General features: G+C 44.7%; 1 protein-coding gene and 6 non-coding genes across 7 annotated transcripts in view; all 7 read left to right on the forward strand.

The window, feature by feature from the left end:
- Nucleotides 1-19,044, forward strand: part of CLCN5 (chloride voltage-gated channel 5) — a 183,192-nt gene that overhangs the window by 93,836 nt on the left and 70,312 nt on the right. The gene's annotated exons all lie outside the window — the stretch shown is intronic.
- On the forward strand, nt 3,288-3,377 carry MIR502A-2 (microRNA mir-502a-2). Its single transcript, NR_031324.1, has one exon. It is a non-coding gene; the product is annotated as a microRNA mir-502a-2 (primary transcript).
- On the forward strand, nt 7,421-7,503 carry MIR502B (microRNA mir-502b). Its single transcript, NR_031326.1, has one exon. It is a non-coding gene; the product is annotated as a microRNA mir-502b (primary transcript).
- MIR362 (microRNA mir-362) lies at nt 7,911-7,975 on the forward strand. Its single transcript, NR_031318.1, has one exon. It is a non-coding gene; the product is annotated as a microRNA mir-362 (primary transcript).
- MIR500 (microRNA mir-500) lies at nt 9,167-9,250 on the forward strand. Its single transcript, NR_031323.1, has one exon. It is a non-coding gene; the product is annotated as a microRNA mir-500 (primary transcript).
- MIR660 (microRNA mir-660) lies at nt 11,319-11,398 on the forward strand. Its single transcript, NR_030914.1, has one exon. It is a non-coding gene; the product is annotated as a microRNA mir-660 (primary transcript).
- Nucleotides 13,265-13,349, forward strand: MIR502A-1 (microRNA mir-502a-1). The gene has a single exon (NR_031325.1). It is a non-coding gene; the product is annotated as a microRNA mir-502a-1 (primary transcript).

Below are 19,044 nucleotides of genomic sequence, written 5' to 3' on the forward strand. Positions count from 1 at the left end.
TTTGAGATTGCATCCAAGTACTGCATTTTGGACTCTTTTGTTGACTATGATGGCTACTGCATTTCTTCTAAGGGATTCCTGCTCACAGTAGTAGATATAATGGTCATCTGATTTAAATTCACCCATTCTAGTCCATCTTAGTTCTCTGATTCCTAGAATGTTGACGTTGACTTTTGTCATTTCCCGTTTGACCACTTCTGATTTGCCTTGATTCATGGACCTAACATTCCAGGTTCCTATGCAATATTCCTCTTACAGGATTAAACCTTGCTTCTATCACCAGTCACATCCACAACTGGGTGTTCTTTTTGCTTTGGCTCCATCCCTTCATTCTTTCTGTAGTTATTTCTCCACTGATCTCCAGTAGCATATTGGGCACTTATTGACCTGGGGAGTTCATCTTTCAGTGGCCTATCTTTTTGCCTTTTTATACTGTTCATGGTGTTCTCAAGGCAAGAATAATGAATTGGTTTGCCATTCCCCTCTCCAATGGACCACATTCTGTCAGACCTCTCTGCCATGGCCCGTCCATCTTGGGTGGCCCCACAGGGCATGGCTTAGTTTCATTGAGTTAGACAAGGCTGTGGTCCATGTGATCAGATTGCTAGTTGTCTGTGATTGTGGTTTCAGTCTGTATGCCCTCTGATGCTCTCTCTCAGTGCCCTATCTCAGATAGATAAGGTAAGAGGCTTATGGAAGCTTCCCGGTGGGAGAGGCTGACCGAGGGGGAAACTGGGCCTTGTTCTGATGGGCGGGGCCATGCTCAGTAAATCTTAATTCTAATTATCTGTTGATGGGGCTGTGTTCTCTCCCTGTTGTTTGACCTGGGGCCAAACTGTGGTTGAGGTAATGAAGATAATGTGGTCCTCCATTGCCAAATGAAATAATGCTATTTGCAGCAACATGGTTAGACTTAGAGATTGTCAAACTAAGTGAAGTGAGTCAGATAAAGGCAAATACCATATGTTGTCACTTATATGTGGAGTCCTAAGAAATGGTACAAATGAACTTATCTACAAAACAGAAATAGAGTCACAGATGTAGAAAACAATCTTAAGGTTGCCATGGGGGAAAAGAGGAGAGGGAGAAACTAAGAGATTGATTAACATATACACACTACTATATATAAAATTGATAAATAAGGACCTTCTGTATAGCACAGGCAACTCTACTTAATACTCTATATAATGACCTATATGGGAAAGAATCTAAAAAAGAGCGGATATATGTATATGTATAACTGACTGACTTAGCTGTACAGCAGAAAGTAACTGTGTGTGTGTATGTGTTAGTAAGTTGTGTCCAACTCTTTGAGACCCCATGGATTGTAGGCCACCAGGCTTCTCTGTCCATGGTATTCTCCAGGCAAGAGTACTGGAGTGGTTGCCATTTCCTCTTCCAGGGAATCTTCCTGACCCAAGGATTGAACCCCAGTCTCCTGAATTGAAGGCAGATTCTTTATTGTCTGAGCTAGAGGGAAGTCAAAGGGAGTAAATTTTTCCTCTCAGTTTTGAACCAAGGACCTCTCCCATGTTAGGTGAGTGTGATTACACTACATTGTGGAACCTACTATATCAACTATACTCCAATAAATTTTTTTTAAGAAAAAGAGAGGGCTACTGTGTTCTCGGAACAACAACGAGGTCATTGTGACATGGGAAGTAGTGAGATCTGATGGCAGAAATGGAAAACTGATGATTAGTATGTATATCTCTACAATTCCCCTCACTATCCAGTGGTTAGGACTCTGTGTTCTCACTGCTGAGGGTCTGACCCCTGGTTGGGGAACTAAGATCCTGCAAGCTGCATGGAGCAGCCAAAAAAATAAAAAAGAAATTAGGATCCAAATAAAGTCCATACATTACATTTGGTTGATAGGTATCAGAAGTCTCTGAATTATACCTTCTCCCACCATCTATATTTTTTCTCTGATTGTAAAGTGGGCATTTGTCCTGCAGTGTCCTACAGACTGGATTTTTCTGATTGCATCCCTGTGGTGTAGTTTACATGTTGCTTCTCCTTGTTTGTATTTCCTATAAATTGATAGTTGTATCTAGAAGCCTGAAGAGATTCAGGCTTAATTTTGAAGTGGGCAGGAATACTTCCATCAAGAGGCATATGATGGTTGGTTGTCCTTTCTTTGGTGATGTTAGTTGCCATTGATGCTTGATTCCTGGGGCCATTATTTCATTAGGCCTGTAAAATAATGATACTCTGATTCCATTATTCTTTATTCAATTATTAGCTGGAATACTTCTATAAAGGAAAACTTCCCCTCAGCTACTGTTTGATTACCCAGTGCTACAGTTTTTACAAAAAAGGCAGATACATGATTGATTCTATTTATCAGTTCTGAAAATAATGAGTTGGCTCAGTAGCATACTCCAGAAAGGATCTTGAAAAAAATTATTGTCATAAGCTCATGGATTTAAATATATTTGATCTTCCCATTGTGGTTCTTGTCCTCAGTAGAGCTCAAATGTCCCATCTTAGCCAGGAGGGCATCTTCAAGTTGGTTTCTGAGTTCTTTGGACATGGCCCAGTACTTATTCAAGAGCTTCTCTGCTTTATGGATTGATTTTGTTCCAGGCTTATCTTAGACATCTCCTTCCCCAAACCTGGAATCTGCCATGTTTTCAATAAGCCTTGGTTCCTTTTTTATAACACATGGTATTTGGAGGCCTTATTCTAGGCCCTACAGGTGCTCATTGCCTCTGGATTGGTCATTGTTTTCAGGCTTCTTCAATGATCAGAACAACAACAAAAAAGCTTCATTGTGTTTCTAGATAAAACATGAAATCAGGGAGTTTCTTGGTGGTCTAGTGGTTGGGACTCTGTGCTTTCGTTGCCAAGGGCACGTGTTCAATCCCTGGTTAGGGAACTAAGATCCCACAAGCCATGTGGTGCCACCAAAAGAAAAAAAAAAACCCACATGAGATCATTCTTACACTTCCAATTCAAAATCAGATCACACGGGCTTTACATGCCTTTGTTTTAAAAGCATTGTTCTGACTGTTGTGTGGTAAATAGACTATAAGAGAAACAGAAACAGGGAGAACAATTGAAATAATTCAGGTGACAGGTTGATGGAGACATGGTGGTAGTGGTGAAGGTAAAAACTGGTCAGATATGGATCTATTTTAAAATTAGGGCCAATTGGATTTGCCGATGTATTGGATATGAGGAATGAAAGAAAGAGGGGTCAAAGATGAACTGTTCTTTTTCCTCTTTTTCATGTATGAGTTGGGCATCTGTGCTGACACTGCTTGTATGGGTGCCCTAGTTTTCTGCTCTGTTCCCCTGTATCCAATCTTAATGCCCAGATGCAGGTACTGTCTCAGTGCAATGCACCTGGGCAAGGATTCACAGAAGATAAGTGTCTTCTGCACAGAGAAGAATGGAGTGCCTGTCACCTCTCCTCATTCCTTTCACAGATCTTTTTAAACATCTCTTGAATTTAGGAATCTAAGCATACATCAGAAATGCTCAGCTTTGACCTTGTGCCAGAGAATAAAATTCCTCACTGCCATTAAGCCTGCCTTCATGTGTTCAAGGGTCTGGGAAAAGTGAGGATTTTCTGTCCTTCCCACACCACTCCCGAGAGCCCTTTCATTTGCTGCTTTTGTCTAATCCTTGGTACCTGGTTGCTAAGTGCTTTCTACTACAGTGTGCCTGGGCAGGGATTTAGAGCAGGCTGAGCCTAATCTGCAGATGGAAGCACAGAGTGCCTGCACATCATCTCCCTCTTCTTCCTGCCATTATTTACTTACTTCCTACTATGTACTAGATAGTCCGCTGGCTGTAGGGAGCCAGCAGCAAACAGGATGCTCATATTACTCTGAGTATACTGGCTAGTGAACACATAAAGGGGGATGAGTCTCATTTGTACCCCCTGTGCAGGTGTGCACACATGATGGTGAATGAGATTATACTCTTTAGTGTCCGCTGTCCAAGCACCCTGCCCCACCACCATGACAGCTGGGCATCTATGGAGGGGTGAGGACCTGCGTGCACAGAGTCTCATTGACAAAGTGAGCAGGGATGGAGCCTTCCTGCCCTTACCCTGCCCTTTCATACCTCCCAGGAAGAGCAGTGAGCTGTCTCAGTGTTCTTCCCTTGAGAAGTTATTGAATAGAAGGCGCACTACTTGTTAGTGCTGGTCTCTCATTCATAGATACCAGACATACAACACACCATCAAGATAGGTAGGAGAGTGAGCATGCGCGGGAGGTCCACACATGGCCATGTTTGCAGCATAGACAGGCAGATGAACTTCCAGAGACAGGAGAACTGGAACCTTTGGTTTCGTACTCACAGGGGCAAATACCCCATTCTCATTCATCTACTGTTTTTTTTTTTTTTTTTTCTATTTCTCCTCCATCTCTCTCCCCTTCCCTCTCCAACCCTCGCCACAGGCACACATGGACCCTCACTCAGAGTTCACTTCATAAGTCATTCTCCTCTGCTACTTACATGCATGGGAAACATTCAGGAGAGGGAGCCTCCTCACCTCTTCCTTCTCATGTCCATTGCCTACGGGAGGGTGAGCTTTCTAAAATTCCCTCCAACAGTCAGGGTTTTCAGGAGGGAAGCCTCAGCTCCCTCATTCTCTTGTATGGAGGGCATGTGGTTCCCCACTCCCCCCAACCTGCTGCCACCCCACACGCTGAACTTCACTCACGATGCACCCCCAGTATGAATGCACAGGCTCTGACTCTACTGCTCTTGCAGTTGAACAGCGAAATGTCTAAATACCATTCCTGTAGGCTGCATTTGCACGAGCAGGCCAGGGTGCACTTTCCTATTGCAGTCGTTCCTCCCTGCTCACACTCGCTCTACCCCACTCCCCCGACCTTTTCTCAGACACACGCACGCACGGAGTAGAGGACAGGGAAACTTCTGATGTTTTCCTTAACATTCTTTAATATGAGGATAGGGTGTGAACTTTGTTGATAAGGGAGATTAAGGGAGAGACAGACTCAACTCACATACACAGAAAGGAATTCAAGAGAATAAATCTATTTATTCTCTCCCCCCCGCCCCCCGCCCACCACAGTACTCAGTTTCATGGGTCTTCAGACCTCTTTCCTCTCCCCTGTTCCTTGTGTGCAGGAGTGTGACCCCTGCCCTTAAAAATGCACACTTATTCAAATATGCAGATGCATATAAGTGGAGAGTAAGAAATACAAGTAACGATAGCCATGTGCTAGGTACTGTGCTCCATTTTGTGTTTATTTGTCATCCTGTTTCATTTTCTTGCACCATTAGGAAGTAGGCTTTCAGTTCAGTCGCTCAGTTGTGTCTGACTCTTTGCGATCCCATGAACTGCACAGCACGCCAGGCCTCCCTGTCCATCACCAACTCCCAGAGTTTACCCAAACTCATATATCCATTGAGTCGGTGATGCCATCCAACCGTCTCATCCCCTGTCGTCCTCTTCTCCTCCTGCCCTCTATCTTTCCCAGCATCAGGGTCTTTTCAAATGAGTCAGCTCTTCGCATCAGGTGGTCAAAGTATTGGAGTTTCAGCTTCAACATCAGTCCTTCCGATGAACACCCAGGACTGATCTCCTTTAGGATGGACTGGTTGGATCTCCTTGCAGTCCAAGGGACTCTCAAGAGTCTTCTCCAACACCACAGTTCAAAAACATCAATTCTTCAGTGCTCAGCTTTCTTTATAGTCCAACTCTCACATGCATACATGACTACTGGAAAAACCATAGCCTTGACTAGACGGACCTTTGTTGGCAAAGTAATGTCTCTGCTTTTTAATATGCTGTCTAGGTTGGTCATAACTTTCCTTCCAAGGAGTAAGCATCTTTTAATTTCATGGCTGCAATCACTATCTGCAGTGATTTTGGAGCCCCAAAAAATAAAGTCAGCCACTGTTTCCACTGTTTCCCCATCTATCTGCCATGAAGTGATGGGACCAGATGCCATGATCTTACTTTTCTGAATGTTGCACTTTAAGCCAACTTTTTCACTCTCCTCTTTTACTTTCATCAAGAGGTTCTTTAGTTCTTCTTCACTTTCTGCCATAAGGGTGGTGTTATCTGCATATCTGAGGTTATTGACATTTCTCCCAGCAGTCTTGATTCCATCTTGTGCTTCCTCCAGCCCAGCGTTTCTCATGATGTACTCTGCATGTAAGTTAAATAAGCAGGGTGACAATATACAGCCTTGACGTACTCTTTTTCCTATTTAGAACCAGACCGTTCTTCCATGTCCACTTCTAACTGTTGCTTTCTGACCTGCATACATATTTCTCAAGAGGCAGGTCAGGTGGTCTGATATTCCCATCTCTTGAAGAATTTTCCACAGTTTATTGTGATCCACACAGTCAAAGGCTTTGGCACAGTCAACAAAGCAGAAATAGATGTTTTTCTGGAACTCTCTTGCTTTTTCGATGATCCAGCGGATGTTGGCAGTTTGATCTCTGGTTACTCTGCCTTTTCTAAAACCAGCCTGAACATCTGGAAGTAGGGTTTATTGACCCCATTTTTAAGAAGTGTCGACTCTCTAAGCTCATTTGTGGTAGAACTTGGATTTGAACCAGGCCTATGTGAACACCAGAGTCCATGGTTTTCCCACCACACCACTGTAGTCCCAGGAGCAGCAGCATCTCCTGGGAACCTGTTAAAAATGCAAATTCTTGGGCCCTTCCCGAGGCTTGTGGAGTTGGATACCCCTATAACCTGTGTATTACCAAGCTCTCCAGGTGATCCTGATGCATGTTAGAGTTTGAGAACAACTGCACTCAACTATGGCGTTCCCTGGCGGCTCAGATGATAAAGAATCTGCCTACAGTGCGGGAGACCTGGCTTCAATCTCTGGGTCAGGAATATCCCCTGGAGAAAGGAATGGCTGTCCATACCGGTATTCCTGCCTAGAGAATTCCATCCATGGACAGAGGAGGCTGGCGGGCTATCCAGTATGTGAAGTGAAGTGAAGTCACTCAGTCGTGTCTGACTCTTTGCGACCCCGTGGGCTGTAGCCCACCAGGCTCCTCCGTCTATGGGATTCTCCAGGCAAGAGTACTGGAGTGGGTTGCCATTTCCTTCTCCAGGGGATCTTCCCAACCCAGGGATCGAAACCAGGTCTCCCACATGGAAGGCAGATGCTTTAACCTCTGAGCCACCAGGGAAGCCCAGTATGTGGTCACATGTTAATGAGCCTCAGTGATATTCATTCATTCGCTCTTTCCTCTCACCCTCTTCTCCTCTCGGCCTCTTTGCCCTTGTAGGTTTATACTTCTTTGTTGTTGCTTTGTTGTTGTCATCTGAGAGAACAGAAAAGACATGTGTTCAACTAGACATCTTCATTGTGAAGCTTCAGAACCTTCTCTTGCGTATCACGAGTAAGCAGCTTCTGTGAAGAAGACTGAGCCCGCTCATTAAGCCCACGTGGGACCGTCTGTTGTGGCTCCCCTCTCTAATTCTTGCTCCCCAGGTGAGAGTGCTTTGTGAATGCAATCCACCTGGGCAAGGATTCTGAATGTGAGAGCTCCCATCTTCCATATGGGACAGAGCACCTTTCCAGCCTCTTCCCAACCATCTCACCAATGATTATTGATCACCTCTTCCATACACGGTACTAAGCTGGGTGGTGAGCCTATAGTCATGAACAGGCACACCATATTCCTGCCCTCATGTTGCTTACAGTTGAGGGAGGAGAATGGAATTCTTCATCAGCCTTTGCTCCACCTGCCCTGAGGGTGGGTGGGCCACAGAGTGGACATCTCCTTGCTCCTGTCACCCACAAGTACACAAAAGCAGGAATCTTCTCTGATCTCACACAGAAAGTTCTCTGCCTCTCTGTACAATCAATCCTCAGTGTATACATGAGACCAAGACTGTGTCATAGCTACATATACACAGGGCAGGTGCCTGAGCCTTCTTGTCTGCTCCCCCTCTCGAATCCTTGGAACCTAGGTGTGAGTGCTGTTCTAGTGCAACACACCTATTCAAGGATTCAAAGAGGCTGAGCCTGGTCTACGTGGAGAAGGACTGAGTACCGATACATGACCTCTTCCACTGACTCATTGTCTTTCAGACATTTCATTTCCTGGGAGATATGCTGCACTGGGTGGCAGAGATTCACTGGTGAATGATATGGATTGACCCAGAGTCCTCAACCCTGGGCTCTCTGGAGGACAGGTGGGAGAAAGGGCCTCATTCCCCTGTAGCAGGCTTACGCCTATGTCAGGGTGTGAGCTTTCTCTTTATTCTGGCTTCCTACATTCATACAGTAATGGGGAAACATGCAGTGGGTGATGGCACAACCAGTCATTGCCCTCCCTGAGCTCCTAGTTTGTCAGAGGAGTGGAAAGGGTTAAGTAGCCCCTTTACCACGCCATCCCCAGTATGCGCATACACATGCATGCCCCGCTTCGCCCCCTGCTAGATCATCCCAGCCTTCCTGTTAACCTCCAGATGCACAGCCAACACATGTGAACTTTCACGTACGATCTGAAAAAGGTGCTGCTCACAGCCTGTATTCAGAGGCTCTGCCTGAGAGAGAATGGCCGTGGGACCTTGTGTGTGGTGATGAGTATACATGTACGTGCTGGGGAGAGGGGGCTCAGTCTGTTAAAAGCATGTAGTGATGCTTTGTGGGGATGGGTCCATGAGAATTAAATATGTACATCTGCACACATACAGGGTGCCAGCACCAGTGCTTTCTGCTCTGTTTCTCCTCTCCTCTGTGCAAAAGTGAGAACGCCTTCTAAATGCTGTGCCCTGGGTGGAGATCCTTGAGGGTGAGCCTGCTCTGCATGGAGCAGGACAGATGATCTGGCTATTACCTCTCAGCTACTTGCTGCATGCTTGCCTGCCGTCTGTCCCTCATTCATTCTTTCCTTCCACGAATAATATTTATGAGGCACTGTGCGACAGACTTGGCCCTTGTCCTCCTGGATCTTCCAGTCCAGAGAGGAGAGTAGACTTTCTCATCACCCATCACCGCTGCATGTACTCGGGGTGAGCAGCCATGCAAGGGACTTATCTGCCCTACCCCGCCCCCCAGCTTACTAACAAATACAAAACTTCTCGTCTTCTGTTACACTGATCCATGCAGGAGCATCTTCTCTTTAATTCAGTCCTAGGTAAATGCAGTGGGCAGGAATGGTGAACCTCCTTGGTAAACAGGTGCTGGAATCTTCTGTCCTGGCTCCCCCTCTCTAATCCTTGCTACCTGGGTGAGAGTGCTTTCTGAATGCAATGCACCTGGGCAAGGATTCTGAGAGAGGGAGCACCATCTTCGCCTAGAACAAAGAATCTCTGTGTCCTCCTACCCCGCCCCCCCTCCCCCGCCCCCATTGTACAGCTGAGTACCTGCTCTAGCTCAGGTGCGGTGCTGGGCAACCAGCCCATGAGAAAATGCACTGCATCTGGTCCTTCCCTGCAGGTTGGAGAATGGACCCCTTTTCATTCATCATGCCCACATGTCCTCAGGGTGGGCGAGTTGCACATTGGGAATTGACATAGCTGCCCTACATCCTATTCACAGACAGAAGTGTGTAGGAGACTCTTCGAAGCCTCAGTACAGTTCCACACAAAGGCACTGTGTGCAGAAGAGGGGCCTGACTGGGTGCATACACATAAACATGTACCATAGGGTGGGCCCCCGCTGGGTGCATCCCTCTCCCTTGTTCATTCTGGGAGCTGGTGCTGTCTTGAATCACTGCCACTGTTTGGGACTCCAAGGCAAGGAGCCTTGTCTGCATGTAGGAGGACAAAGCAGCAACCTTTCCTCCTCCTCTCCCTTCTTCCCCAAGATATTCAAGTGTCTTCTCGATGCCAGGTACCATCTCTTCACAGAGGATGTAGCAGGGGTCAAAATGGACACAGTTGTTACCCTTATATTCTGGTGGGTGACTGACAAACACACCAACACATGGATGCTACACACTATTAGGCCACTGTTCAGAGGAATGGAGGATCTCTGTGGTTCCTGCTGCCTGATCTACAGACCCAAACATATGCAGGATATGCCAGAATGAGATTTGTCAACACCCCAGCCCCCAGACACACTTAGTGACATGGACCTACGTGCAGAGACTCCTGCTTACAGCAAGGGCAGGAGAAATAGGCTGTTGTGCTGTCCCACTGCCTCCCCAGCATGTAGACCCACCAACTTTCCTAACCTTCTATGGATAGGACTCAATGATGGAGGCCTTCTCACTGCTGCTCCCATTTGTACTGCTGTGTGGGAGAGAGCCTATCTTTCCCTTTCTGTAGGATCATGTGTGAACACACTGGATGCAGAAAAGTGAGCCTTCCCTGCACACACACACACACACACACACACACAGCGCTCAGGCATAGAGACACAGAAAGTGTGTACCCTGTACCCAGAGTGGCATCCACAGAGTATGCAGGATACTAAGTGTCACTAGCAGTGTGCTGTTTTCCATGTCCAGTGTGCAAGGCAGTGAGCTTTCTGCATGCTCCTTCCACAGCCAGAGCTTGGGTGGAAGTTGCCCTTACTTACTGCTTATCCCACACATGCGTATGCAAAAAGGGCATGTCCCCTTTGCACAGTCATAGGAAAATCACCTGTGAGCAGGGCGGTGACATTTCTTGTACACACACAGACACACACACACACACACATGCTGATAGACTAGATCTGAAGAGCCCTGAGCTTCCTATTCAGCTCCCTCTCTCATTCTCAGTACTTGGGGACAGATGCTGTCCCAGTTCATTGCTATTGTATAAAATTTCATAGAGAGGGAATCTCATCTGTGTTTAAAATAGTAGAGAGTCTTTACATCAGCTATCCCATTCTTTCATCTGTGTCATGTCCTTTTAGAGTGGTGGCTCTCAAAGTGTAGTCACTGGGCCAGGAGCATCAGTATCACCTAGGACACTGTTAGAAATGCAAATTCTTGGGCCCTCCCCCTGAACTACTAAATTACAGACCACAGCCACGTGTATTCTTGCAAGCCTTCTCACTGGCTCTGATGTTCGCTCAACTTTGAGTCACTGATTTAGTGGAAGTGCTGGGGATGCAGTGGCAAGCAAGTCAACCTCCTCTGAGGGACTTAACCTGTATAGGGTGGGAGGGAACGTGATTCCCCATTTCTTATGCATGTGCCCAGTGTTGCGTCCCTGCGAGCTGTGGCAGAGGTACATCTGCTCACAACTCTCTCCACCTTCCAGAGCCACATGCTTGGTGAGCATATGAGGTTAAGCGAGGTTAAGCGAACTCGCAGCCAAGACCATGTCAGGGAAGACCCTTATCGTTACTTATCAGGGTATGCAATTAACACAACACATGCGCGCATGCATACACACACACGATGTGTAGAAGAATGAACTGCTCCTTCTCCCGTACCCATTGCATATCGGAGCTGTGAATTCTCAAAGCACCTCCTATGTGCATGGATTACAGGAGGGGGGAGCCCTGTCATCAAGTGCCTTCTGCCAAACAATCCAATCAGCATATGTGTATGTATTGATGACTTTTTGTGTGTCATGCACTGGGCTGGGAGCATCCTGCTGAATATGAGATAGCTTCTCTCCTTACAGGACTTCTTGTCTGGTGGAGATGTGGGCTGAATGAACTTCCCCTCTAGAGAAGAGGAAGGCAGGGTGGGCCAGGAATCGAGGCCTCTCATTGTTTACATGCAGATCCACACAGACACACCTAGAGACACATTTCTGCACAAAACTCTAGAGGGAGGAGAGAGGCTTTGTTCATATCTGCACTTGTCTGCAGAAGCGTGCACTTCTTTGTTGTGTGCCTGCACTCAAAAGCACATATGGGGTACAGGTGCCTCGACTGGATTTTCATTTCCACTTTGTCTTCTTACATCCTAGACTGGGTGTAGGGCAGTGGGCTTGTGCAAGGGCGTGAGATTGGGGGACTTCCCTGGTGGCCCAGTGGTTAAGAGTCTGCACTTCCAATGCCCAGGGCACAGGTTTGATCCTGGGTCAGGGAACTAAGAGCCCATATGCCATGTGGTGCAGCCAAAAAATGTAAAAAAAAAAAAAAAAAGGATGTGAGATTGGGAGCCTGGTCTCTGTAGAATGAAGCCTATCCAGCATTTTGCCTTCCTGTGCTTTGCTGATCTTTCAGTCAGTTATTTGTTGTTTTTTATTAAATAAGTTTTAAAAAATATTTATTTATATTTATTTTTGATTACACTGGCTCTTCATTCCTGTACATGGGCTTTCTCTGGTTGTGGTTAGGGGGGCTACTCTCGCAGAGTGTAGGCTTCTGACTGTGGTGGCTTCTCTTGTTGCAGAGCACAGGCTCTAGGCGCATGGGCTTTAATAGTTGTGGCTCTTGGGCTTAGTTGCTCCACAGCATGTGGAATCTTCCCAGACCAGGGATCAAACCCACATACTCTGCATTGGCAGGCAGATTCTTATCTACTGTACCACCAGGGAAGTCCATCAGTCAGTTATTTATGTGTGCATTTCTTTGTCTATCCGTTTAACACATTAACTGAGCTCCTGTTCTTTGGGGATGCCATGGTGACCTAGCCAGTCAGGGACACCAACTTCACTGTCTAGTGGATCCTGGAACAGTCAGCTTTTTCATGACAGTGCCTGTGGATACGTGGGCTCAGAGGGTGGGAACTACACTTCCCTTTATCCCCTCACACAGGTGCACCTGTGGTGTGCATGGCTGAGCCTTCTGCTCAGCTCCCCCTTTCCTTTCCTTGTGCCCTAAATGTGAGTGCTAGCATGGTGCAGCACACCTACTCTGGCATCACAGGTGGGCCCTTTCCTGTAGGTGGAAGGACAAAGCACCTGTGAATCTCCTGGCCTCCCTTCCCCAGGTATTTATTGAGCAAGGTACTGCTACTAGGCCAGGCAATGGGCGTATGATGTACACAAGAGGGATGTGGTCCTTATCTCAAAGGATGTGTGTAGGAGAGTGGACTTCTGTGCCATCTAATATCCTGCATATGCTGAGTTCAGTTGTGTGGCAGAATGGGGCTTTTTAAAATTTTGTATTTGGTTTTTTTTTTTTTGTATTTGTTTTTAATTGAAGGGCTAATTGTTTTACAATGTTGTGTTGGTTTCTGCCATACATCAGCATGAATCAGCCATAGATATACATGTGTCCCCTCCCTCTTGAACCTCCCTCCCATCTCCCACCCCTTTCTACCCCTCTAGGTAGTTACAGAGCAGAATGGCGCTTTTTAGGGATCCCCCTTCTTGTGTTCACAGTGTGCATACTTCTCCTTCCTGCTTTCACACTGACCCAGCCTCCTCTGCATTGAGAGCAGTGGGTGCTTGAGCCATCTGCCCTGCCCACCCCTCTAATCCTTGCTCTCTGGGTGCTAGTGCTGTCTCCATGCAATGCACCTGGGCAAGGATTCAGAGAGGGTGGGCTGAACTGCACCAAGGACAGAACCTATATGTCCTCCCTCTTTCCCTCCTTCATTCCCTTTTCCCCTCCCTTCCTGCTTCCTTTTCTCACTCCTTCCCTTCTGTCTTCCTTCCCAGTAAGAGTTTTTTTTTTTCTTACTTTCTTTTTTTCAGTAAGAGTTTTTAAGTGACTGGTGGATACTGGAAAAGCACAGGAGAACAGGATAGATAGGGATTTGGGCGCTCTGTCTGGTGGGCTCATCTGTGTTCTAGAAGAAATGTCCTTATTAAATATGTGCTCAGGTGGATAGAGTGTTAGAGAGTGGGTGTTTTCTGTACTCCCTTCCTGCCTTCTTCTCTACATGCAGCGGCAGGCGGGTACCAGAGCCTTTGTACCCTCTCAACCTCCCTCCTTCTCTCCCTTTCAGCCTAGGAGTGAGTACTATCTCAAGTGTTGTCAGAGCTCTGTTCCAGTCAGAGCTTTGAAAAGAGGGACCCCGCCTACATGGGGCAGGACTGAGTGCATTCTGTGTCTCTTCTCACCTTCCTGAATATTTATGGAGTTTCTGCCATGTGTCAGGTACTGTGTTGAGGATCCAGGAAGGAACCAGGCAGGCAGAATCACGGGATGTGCCCTCTGGTGGGCATCTTTAGGAGAAACCCAGGTCCACAATACAGATGGGTGCAAATGTTGAGAGTGCCAAAGAGTGAACCTAGCTATTTCCCCCCATCCGTGGAGGGGACCCTCACCCACTGCCCTCTGAGGATGGAGAGATGTGCACGATTGTCGAGAAGCTTCCTGCCTACAGGATGTGTGGGAGTTTGCACTCATAAGTTGTCCCTGATCTTCCAGGATCTGCAGATAGGACTGTGAGCTTCCTTAAGATGCCTACTTCATACTGTGCTTGAATTGGATATGGGTAAAGGGCAGGGGACTCCTCTTACTGTTCATCTTATATGCACAGCACGCAGAATGGAGACGAGAACAGCCTAGATCTTAATATTACTGTACTATTTCCATCTCTCTGTTTCCTTGTCTGTCTCCCCTAGGGCGTGTAGGTGTATGTTTGAATTTACTCCATCTCTCCTGTCCTTGGTACCTGGGCCTAAGTATTCTCACTGTAGAGCTCCAATACAAGGATTCTTAGAGGGTGAGTCTTAGAACATACATACGGAATCCAGAAAGATGGTATTGCTGAACCTATTTGCAGGGCAGTAGTGGAGATACAGACGTAGAGAACAGACTTGTGGACAGTGGGAGAAGAAGAGGGTGGGATGAATTGACAGAGTAGCATGGAAATGTAGACATTACCATATGTAACATAGATAACCTGTGGGAATTTGCTGCGTGATGCAGGGAACTCAAACCTGGTGCTCTGTGACAATCTAGAGGGGTGAAATGGGGTCAGAGGTGGGAGAGAGGTTTATGAAGGAGGGGATGTATGTATACCTATGGCTGATTCGTGTTGATATATGGCAGAAACCAACACAATATTGTAAAGCAATTATCCTCCAATTGAAAATAAATTTAAGAAAGAAAAGTGTGCATTGTGATCATATAGGAGGACCATTCAGCTTTCCATCACTTCCCTCAGATTTGGTCACTCTTCGAGCAGTTATTTAGGGAGCATTTATAATGTGCCCGCTACTATGCTGGTTGCTAGAAAAACTGTGCTAAACATGATAGACAGCACTGGATGTTTGGCCTTGTGGACATATATTGGAGTTTTTTAGAAACTTTTCGTGTGTTCTCCATCAACCTTTTGACTGTACATGTTTAGGCTTCCCCTGTATTTCAGTCAGTAAAAATGTCTACCTGCAATGTGGGAGACCTGAGATCAATTCCTGGGTTGGGAAGATCCCCTGGAGAAGAAAATGACAACCCACTCCAGTATTCTTGCCTGGAGGATCCTGTGGACAGAGGAGCCTGGCAGGCTACAGTTCATGGGGTCACAAAGGGTTGAACACAACTTAGTGACTAAACCACCACCACAACCACGTTTGAGTGTAGAGAAAGCAGAGGGTATTGAGCCAGAGTTCAGAATTGGTGTCAGTTGTACATTTTGTCTCCTGGAAATGAGGGGACAGTCTAGTGAGTCACACTGTCTGGGATCAGTCTTTAAGAGAAAAGAGGAATGGGATGGAGAATGCAGATTTAGTCCAGCATCTTTAGGTGGTCTTAGGAGTATTCTCCAGAGAAAGCAATGGCAACCCACCCCAGTACTCTTGCCTGGAAAATCCCATGGGCGGAGGAGCCTGGTAGGCTGCAGTCCATGGGGTCACAAAGAGTCGGACATGACTGAGCGACTTCCCTTTCACTTTTCACTTTGATGCATTGGAGAGGGAAATGGCAACCCACTCCAGTGTTCTTGCCTGGAGAATCCCAGGGATGGGGGAGCCTGGTGGGCTGCTGTCTATGGGGTCGCACAGAGTTGGACACGACTGAAGCGACTTAGCAGCAGCAGCAGCAGGAGTATTCTCCAGTGTACTCTCCACTTCAACTAGGCCAATCTATTCATTCCTACCTTTCTTTTTTTAAAAATATACTTATTTTTTTATTGAAGGATAACTGCTCTACAAAATTTTGCTGTTTTCTGTCAAACCTCAACATGAATCAGCCATAGGTATACATATATCCCCTCCCTTTTGAATCTCCCTCCCATCTCCCTCCCCATCCCACCCCTCTAGGTTGATACAGAGCCCCTGTTTGAGTTTCCTGAGCCATACAGCAAATTCCCCTTGGCTGTCTATTTTATATATGGTAATGTAAATTTCCATGTTATTCTTTCCATACATCTCACCCTCCCGTTCCCTCTCCCCATGTCCATAAGTCTATTCTCTATGTCTATTTCTCCATTGTTACCCTGTAAATAAATTCTTCAGTACCACTTTTCTAGACTCCGTATATATGTGTTAGAATACGGAATTTATCTTTCTCTTTCTGACTTACTTCACTCTGTATAATAGGTTCCAGGTGTATCCACCTCATTAGAACTGACTGAAGTACATTCCTTTTTTATGGATGAGTAATATTCCATTGTGTATATGTACCACAACTTCTTTATCCATTCATCTGTCGATGGACATCTAGGTTGCTTCCATGCTCTAGCTATTGTAAATAGTGCTGCAGTGAACAATGGGATACATGAGTCTTTTTCAATTTTGGTTTCCTCAGGGTATATGCCTAGGAGTGGGATTGCTGGGTCATGGTAGTTCTATTCCTAGTTTTTTTAAGGAATCTCCATACTGTCTTCCATAGTGGCTGTATCAATTTACATTCCCACCAATAGTGCAAGAGCATTCCCTTTTCTCCACACTCCCTCCAGCATTTTTTGTTTGTAGACTTTTTTTTTTCTAATTTTATTTTATTTTTAAACTTTACATAATTGTATTAGTTTTGCCAAATATCAAAATGAATCCGCCACAGGATGAGGGCCATTCTGACTTGTATGAGGTGATATCTCATTGTAGTTTTGATTTGCATTTCTCTAATTATGAACAATGTTGAGCATCTTTTCATGTGTTTATTAGCCATCTGTATGTCTTCTTTGGAGAAATGTCTGTTTAGGTCTTTTCCCCACTTTTTGATTGGGTTGTTCATTTTTCTGGTATTGAGTTGTATGAGCTGCTTGTGTATTTTGGAAATTAATCCTTTGTCAGTTGTTCCATTTGCTATTATTTTCTCCCATTCTGAGGGTTGTCTTTTCACCTTGCTTATAGTTTCCTTTGCTGTGCAAAAGCTTTTAAGTTTAATCAGGTCCCACTTGTTTACTTTTGTTTATATTTCCATTACTCTAGGACGTGGGTCATAGAGGATCTTGCTTTGCTTTATGTCATCAGTGTTCTGCCCATGTTTTCCTCTAAGAGTTTTATAGTTTCTTGTCTTACATTTAGGTCTTTAATCCATTTTGAGTTTATCTTTGTGTATGGTGTTAGGAAGAATTCTAATTTCATTCTTTTACATGTAGCTGTCCAGTTTTCCCAGCACCATTTATGGGAGAGGCTGTCTTTGCCCCATTGTATATTCTTGCCTCCTTTGTCAAAAATAAGGTGCATAGGTTTATTTCTGGGCTTTCTATCTTGGCCCATTGGTCTGTATTTCTGTTTTGTGCCAGTACTATACTGTCTTGATGACTATAGCTTTGTAGTATAATCTGAAGTCAGGAAGGTGATTCCTCCAGCTTTGTTCTTATTTCTCAAGACTGGTTTGGCTATTCAGGGTCTTTTGTGTTTCCATATGAATTGTGAAATTTTTTGTTCTAGTTCTGTGAAAAATGCCATTGGTAATTTGATAGGGATTGCATTGAATCTGTAAATTGCATTTGGTAGTATAGTCATTTTCACAATATTGATTCTTCCTAGGAACATGGAATATCTCCCCATCTGTTTATCTCATCTTTGATTTCTTTCATTTGTGTCTTATGGTTTTCTGTGTACAGTTTTCTCTCCTTAGGTAAGTTTATTCCTAGACATTTAATTCTTTTTCTTGCAATGGTGAATGGGATTGATTCCTTAATTTCTCTTTCTGATTTTTCATTGTTAGTATATAGAAATGCAAGTGATTTCTGTGTATTGATTTTGTATCCTGAAACTTTGCTAAATTCACTGATTAGCTCTAGTAATTTTCTGATACTATCTTTAGGGTTTTCTATGTACAGTATCATGTTGTCTGCAAATAGTGAGAGCTTTACTTCTTCTTTTCTGATATTGATTCCTTTTAGTTCTGTTTCTTCTCTGATTGCTGTACCTAGGACTTCCAGACAGTGTTTAATAATAGTGGCAATAGTGGACATCCTTGTCATCTTCCTGATGTTAGAGGGAATGCTTTTAGTCTTTTGCCATTGAGAATAATGTTTGCTGTAGGCTTATCATATATGGCCTTTACTATGATCAGGTAGGTACCTTCTATGTCCATTTTTTGAAGAGTTTTATTCATAAATGGGTGCTGAATTTTGTCAAAGACTTTCTCTGTATCTATTGAGATTATCATACAGTTTTTATCTTTCAATTTCTTAATATGGTGTATCACATTGATTGATTTGCATATGTCGAAGAATCCTTGCATCCTTGGAATAAACCCAACTTGATCATGGTGTATGAGCTTTTTGATGTGTTGCTGAATTCTGTTTGCTAAAATTTTGTTGAGGATTTTTGCATCTATGTTCATCAGTGATATTGGCCTGTAGTTTTCTTTTTTGTGTTGTCTTTATCTAGTTCTGGTATCAGGGTGATGGTGGCCTTGTAGAATGAGTTTGGAAATGTTCCTTTCTCTGCAATTTTTTGAAAGAGTTTTCGAAGGATAGGCATTAGCTCTTCTCTAAATATTTGATAGAATTCTCCTGTGAAGCCTTCTGGTCCTAGGCTTTTATTTTTTTGGGAGATTTTTGATCACAGCTTCAATTTCAGTGCTTGTAATTGGGTTGTTCATAATTTCTATTTCTTCCCGGTTCAGTCTTGGAAGACTGAACTTTTCTAAGGATCTGTCCATTTCCTCCAGGTTATCTATTTTATTGCCATATAGTTGTTCACAATAATCTTTATAATCCTTTGTATTTCTGCATTGTCTGTTATAACCTTTCCTTTTTATTTCTAATTTTGTTGATTTGATTCTTATCTCTTTTTTTCTCGATGAGTCTGGCTAAAGGTTTGTCAATTTTGTTTATCTTCTCAGAGAACCAGCTTTTAGTTTTATTAATCTTTACTATTGTTTCTTTTATTTC

This window comes from Bos taurus, chromosome X, assembly GCF_002263795.3.
Source record: "Bos taurus isolate L1 Dominette 01449 registration number 42190680 breed Hereford chromosome X, ARS-UCD2.0, whole genome shotgun sequence".
Lineage (NCBI taxonomy): Eukaryota > Metazoa > Chordata > Mammalia > Artiodactyla > Bovidae > Bos > Bos taurus.